General features: G+C 49.8%; 1 long non-coding RNA gene across 2 annotated transcripts; it reads right to left on the reverse strand.

Annotated features, from left to right (window-relative positions):
- Positions 1–399: 399 nt before the first annotated feature.
- On the reverse strand, positions 400–5,013 carry LOC125961718 (uncharacterized). 2 transcript variants are annotated; one of them, XR_007472643.1, is made up of 3 exons: positions 4,694–5,013; positions 3,307–3,418; positions 400–471 (listed from the first exon to the last, which is right to left on the reverse strand). It is a non-coding gene; the product is annotated as an uncharacterized LOC125961718 (long non-coding RNA). The 2 variants fall into 2 exon arrangements; XR_007472644.1 differs by lacking the exon at positions 400–471 and adding an exon at positions 2,546–2,574.
- Between the last annotated feature and the right edge of the window lie 567 nt (positions 5,014–5,580).

The raw sequence follows: 5,580 nt of genomic DNA on the forward strand, positions 1-5,580 counted from the left end.
GCACCCTCCCATCTCCTGCCTGGATGTCTCCTTCTCTACCCATGTGGTATTTTGCGTGGCTTTGGGGAACTCTAGACATCCTTGTGCCTCTGGAAATCCAGATCAGGCCGGGTTGGGGGCCTTGAGAGAACACCTGGAAGGGTCAGGTTATGTCACCAGAACAGAAAAGGCTCCACTGAGAGAAATGGGGCATCTACCGTGTACCTAGTGGTGTTCTCGGCTTACATCATTTTACTGAATCCTCTGACTAATCTTATGAGATAGACTTGATTATTCTTCTGCTTCACACGTGAGAAAACTACCAGGAAACAAAGTCAGAATTCCGGCCCAAAGTCACAGAGGAAGAGGTAGAAGCCGGGATTTGAACTCCTGAGGCCAAGACTTACCCACTGTGCAGCTGCCTCTTGGGAACAGGGTATACAGCATACCAGCGTATCCACAGCACTGGTGAGTCCTCAGTTTGACATAAACCTGCAAGATGGAGAAAATATATCTGCACACGAATTTACCTTCTTGCATTAACATTCAGGTTCAATTGTTTGTGGCCCAAACCCTGAGCAGTTGGGTCTAGAGACTACAGTCACATTCCCAACCCCTTCCTTCTGATTTTCATTTGAAAATTTATCAACTGCTTCCATGTTGCTGCATACACCATTGATGATATTGAGCTTTCCAGGTGTTTTTCTGGGCCTTTTTCTCCACAGTCTCAGATGCCCCTTTAAAGTCTTCAAGATGGGTTTGGCAAGCATCCAGGCCAAAACCCACACTTCCTGGGTTTTCACTCCGTCCCTGCCAGCCACCCATCCCTCTAGTGTGTTAAGTCCACTGATCTTATACTTCAAAACCCTCCCCAGAGCCAGCTGCGCACGTCCCACAGCCCCCTCTCTCTTCCAAGGTCACAACCTTCGACAGGAAGGAGGGATGAAAACACATCGTTTTCAAGTCCTCAAGTCCTTCTATCTCCTGCTCAAAATGTCAAAGTCTGTGGAGACACCTTCAAGGTTGTCTTTTACCCTGACTAGATCATTTCTCCTGTGTGAGTCAGCAGAAGTAGGCAGTTGTGTGAGACCTGAACCAGCAGGCTAAACCCTCTCACTGCCCAAATTAAACAAGATGATGAAGATGCGTGTTGTGTAAGTGGTAGAACAGTAGTCAGACGTTAGATGGTGGAGGTTATTTGGGACGAGTCATCAGGAAGAGGGCGCATATCTCCTTTTTAGTCCTGGCTGATCAGACACAGCTGACTTCGTACCTCATGGGAGGGGTCACAACGCCACCTCCAGGGAGCCCACCAGGATACCGCCTGCCTTGAGACAGTGCCTAAGGACACTGTTCTGCTGGAGGAGCGTCTGTTTAGCCAGGTCAACACAGCTGCTCTTGGATGCGCCTTTGTCGTCTCTGATTTGTAACTCTGAGGCCCTTGGGCTCTGGCACCAAAGACCTGCCCCTCCCATCGCTGGCTATCTGGCCCAGACCTTCGACCCAAGGGTTTCTTACTTTTTGCTTTTCTTCACATGTTTGCAAAATAACAAATGCAGTTAACATTTATAAAACAATGTACATATTTTATCTCATTTGATCCTTGCACCTGTGTTGTGACATCATTAATACATTCTGTTTTGGAAAACTGAGGCTGAGAAAGGATAATTGCCTTATTTATTTATTTTAGCTGCACAGCTTGCGGGATCTTAGTCCCCAACCAGAGCTTGAACCCGTGCCCTTGGCAGTGAAAGCATGGAGTCCTAACCACTGGACCACGAGGGAATTCCCTAATTGCTTTGGGGTTTGTTTTTTTTTTTTTTTTTTTTTTTGCAGTATGCGGGCCTCTCACTGTTGTGGACTCTCCCGTTGCAGAGCACAGGCTCCGGGCGCGCAGGCTCAGTGGCCATGGCTCACGGGCCCAGCCGCTCTGCGGCATGTGGGATCTTCCCAGACCGGGGCACGAACCCGCGTCCCCTGCATCGGCAGGAGGACTCTCAACCACTGCGCCACCAGGGAAGCCCCCTAATTGCTTTTATTAAAGCCCCAAGATAGTATGTGGCAGAGCTGAGACTTGAATCCGTAGCTATATCATGTAACAGCCCATTCTCTTAATCATTTTGTTAATCCCCCTCATCCTCATAACTTAAAAGCTAGGAACACAAACAGTTTACAGCTTAGAACTAGGCACTTGCACTTTGTTCCGGAATACTGGGAAGGGGGCAAGCTGCCCTGCTCACACTACAAGCCTCACCTAGGTAGCTCACAAAACATCTGATGCTCCTCAGACTTTCAAGTACATAGGAATCACCTGGGGGTCTGGTCCAAGTGCAGCTTTTGAGTCTAGGTTCGGGTGAGCCTGAGAGCCATAGTTCTAACAAGCCCCCTGGCAATGCCACGCTGCTGCTCTGCGGACCACACTCCAAGTAGGAGGCCCTAGAATTCTGGTGCTCTGACTTACCCGGCTGTGAGTGGCTGATCAGAACATCCCAAAGGCCAGCTCGGGAGGGGCCTTCTGGGCTGAAGGTACAGCAAGAGCTAAGGCACTGAATCTTGACTGTGTGTGGGGCAAAGTATACCAGGCAGTCAGCAGAGCTGGGACCCAGGGCATGTGGGAGAATGCAGTAGAACAGAAGTCTTAGAAAACAAGTCTGGAAGGAAAATCTGGAGTTAAACTGTGAAGAGCCTTGAATATGATGCTAAGACATTTAAGAGCCCAAATTTACATCTCTTTTTAACCACACCTCTTTCATGGTGAAATTATCCATTTCTAGCTTCTTAATACCTATCCTCCTTATTAGAAATAAGGAGTGCAGTCTCTGAATCATCTTTTTATGCCCTAAAATGCCTTGCACCTGGGTCTTCAGTAAAGACCAGAGAATGGGGAACACTGGAGTTCTCTGAAAGGAGGAATGATGGGACTCAGTCTGTGCCTCAGGCATTAGGAATGGTGGATTGGAGATGCAGAGATGTGTTAAGAGACAATCCCAACATTCCAGGGTTGGGATAATGAGGCTGGAACAGAGACGATGACTGTGGGGATGGATAGAAAGGGGGGAGGCACTCTAGAGGCAATTGATCGGACTGCACACTGGTTATTCTCCATTGCTGCCCTCCCCTCCCCCAATCCCTCTGGCTCTCTTTGCCCTGTGCTGTTCTCCAGAAGACTGACCCCTGTGGGCTGCACCATCCAGGCCACCTTCCCTTCTGCTTCCAGTTGAGTTCAGCCAATGAGAGGCACCAGTAGGAGACTGTAGAAGGAAGAAATAGAGGACAGAGGTCGAGGTCTGTCTTTCCACACCCCCTATGCCCTCACTTCTTCCCTACCTCACTGAGGTCTTGCCAGGTTGTATTCATCCATGGCCAAAGCTTCAGTAGGGCAGTCCCTTTTCCATGGTGCCAGCTGGGGGGCCACTTTCTGTAAGGTGCGGATGCTATCCTGCAAGATGAGGTACCGTGGCCAATGTGTATTCTTTCCCCTAAAGTCAGATAACCCAGGTCCCTGAACCAAGAGTCAAAGGTAAGAATGACTCGTCTTACTGCCCAATAACCCACTTTAGGGATTTTTTTTCCTTCCCTTGGGCTCAGTGGTGGTGACACACACTACTCGGGCTATGCCCCACTTCCCTTGGCCCACCTGAGACACCCCGAAGTGGGGGCAGGCAGATCCTAGCATGCCGTAAGGGTCAAGTGCACACCTCTCTTCTTCTCTGCCAGAGGCCTTTCTCCAGCACCGTGGGAGCTTGTTCTACTACAGACACACCTAGAAGTCAAGGTCGAAACCTCTACCAATGGTGGATGGGAGTCCCAGCCCCAGCCTCCCTGTTCTCTGGTAGGATGATTCTGAAGTGTGTTTCACACTATTTCTCAGAGTCTCCAGTAGGACCAAGCCCAGTGGCCACAGTCATTTGATCATTAATTCACCTTTCATTGGCTCTTCTCCCCTCCTTGTCTCATCTCCCCACACCTTCACTTATGTTTCCTGAGATCACCTCCCAGATAAACTACCTACACCCTAGTCCTTGTCCCAAGGTCAGCTTTTGGAGGAACCCAAAATAAGACAGTGCATTTGGAGCAAGGCTGCCACCAGAGAACACACTCTGAGCTACATTTGGCCGCTTGGAGCTCTCATGGATGGTCAGAGAAGGGGATGATTAATGAATTAATTTAATGAAAACAAGAGGAAGCTGGTTGCTGCTACATGGGGCAAAAGGGACTAAGATTGTGATTGAGAGGATTCCCTGGGACATCTCTCAGCGCTCCCATGGCCAGTAATAAGGGCCAATGGGAAGCCATGGCAACCCAGTAAAGATGGGACCCCTAAAATTGTGGACCCTGCAAAACTGCAGGTTTGGATCATCCACTAGGGGCCCAATAGTCAAGGTGTGGGCAGGGGCTTGAGGGAACACAAAACGAGTGGTGGAAAAAGAAAAGCTTTATGTTGCTTCTTTCCCCTACTTTTTTTCTGCTGCTTTATATGAAGAGCAATGGCCAACGTGATAGCTTTCGAGATTGGAGTGTTATCGAACCAACATCATCCTATGATGATAGAGGGGTTCATGGGACTTGGGGCTTTTCCTGTGTTGGAGAAACACACATTTCTTCACTAAATAAAGGACAAGAAAGATGCCAAGTGACAAACAGGTTACACTGCGCTGATTATTCTTGATTTGTCCCGCAAATCCCTTCCCCACCCTCTCTGTTCTGCTCTGACCTCAGAGGCTGGCCTCCATGGGCTGCTACACTTGGCATCCTGCCCTCCCATTTCTGGTTCAGCCAATGCAAGGCACCAGTAGGAGATGTGAGGGCGGGCGAGAGAGATGCTCGGGTATTCAGTTCTTTGCTCCCTCCACGTCTTGCCACAGTTTGGGAAATGCAGCGGCTGTATTTCTACAAGCCTTTGAGCGGTGACCCTCCTCCAGGCTCCAGCTCTCCCACGGGCTCCAGCACTATGGCTCCTTGGAGGCCTGTGGGTGGTAACAGCTTCCAGATCTCACTTGTCCCTGATGGGTCACCATTCGTGGGGATTCCCTGAACCCTGTCCACACAGAAATAGAACCTTTATTAAACTTCCTTTAGTTAAACCATCTCTTTCCTACTGGGAACTGGGCTGATCAAGACAGGTGGTGAAAAGCAAGTGGAGAGAAAGGAGCAGGAGGGGATGAGGACGGCCGAGGTTTCCAGCCATCAGCTGGAGGGGACACTGTAGAGCAGGTTTGTCTGATACACGCTTTCAACCACATCCCATGTGCTATCAGCTTCCTATTCTCCCTAAAACTTCTTTTTCTGCAGTCACTCAGGCAGATTTGGGTTTTGCCTGAAAAGTCTTCTTAGAAGAGGTAGGTGGCACCTTAGGCTTGCAGAGTTAAATAAAAATGACTAGCCATTAAAAAAAAGGAAGAGGGCTTCCCTGGTGGCGCAGTGGTTGAGAGTCCGCCTGCCGATGCAGGGGACACGGGTTCGTGCCCCGGTCCGGGAAGATCCCACATGCCGTGGAGCAGCTGGGCCCGTGAGCCATGGCCGCTGAGCCTGAGCGTCCGGAGCCTGTGCTCTGCAACGGGAGAGGCCCGCGTACCGTGCAAAAAAAAAAAAGGAAGAGGT

The sequence above is a fragment of the Orcinus orca genome, chromosome 1, assembly GCF_937001465.1.
Source record: "Orcinus orca chromosome 1, mOrcOrc1.1, whole genome shotgun sequence".
Lineage (NCBI taxonomy): Eukaryota > Metazoa > Chordata > Mammalia > Artiodactyla > Delphinidae > Orcinus > Orcinus orca.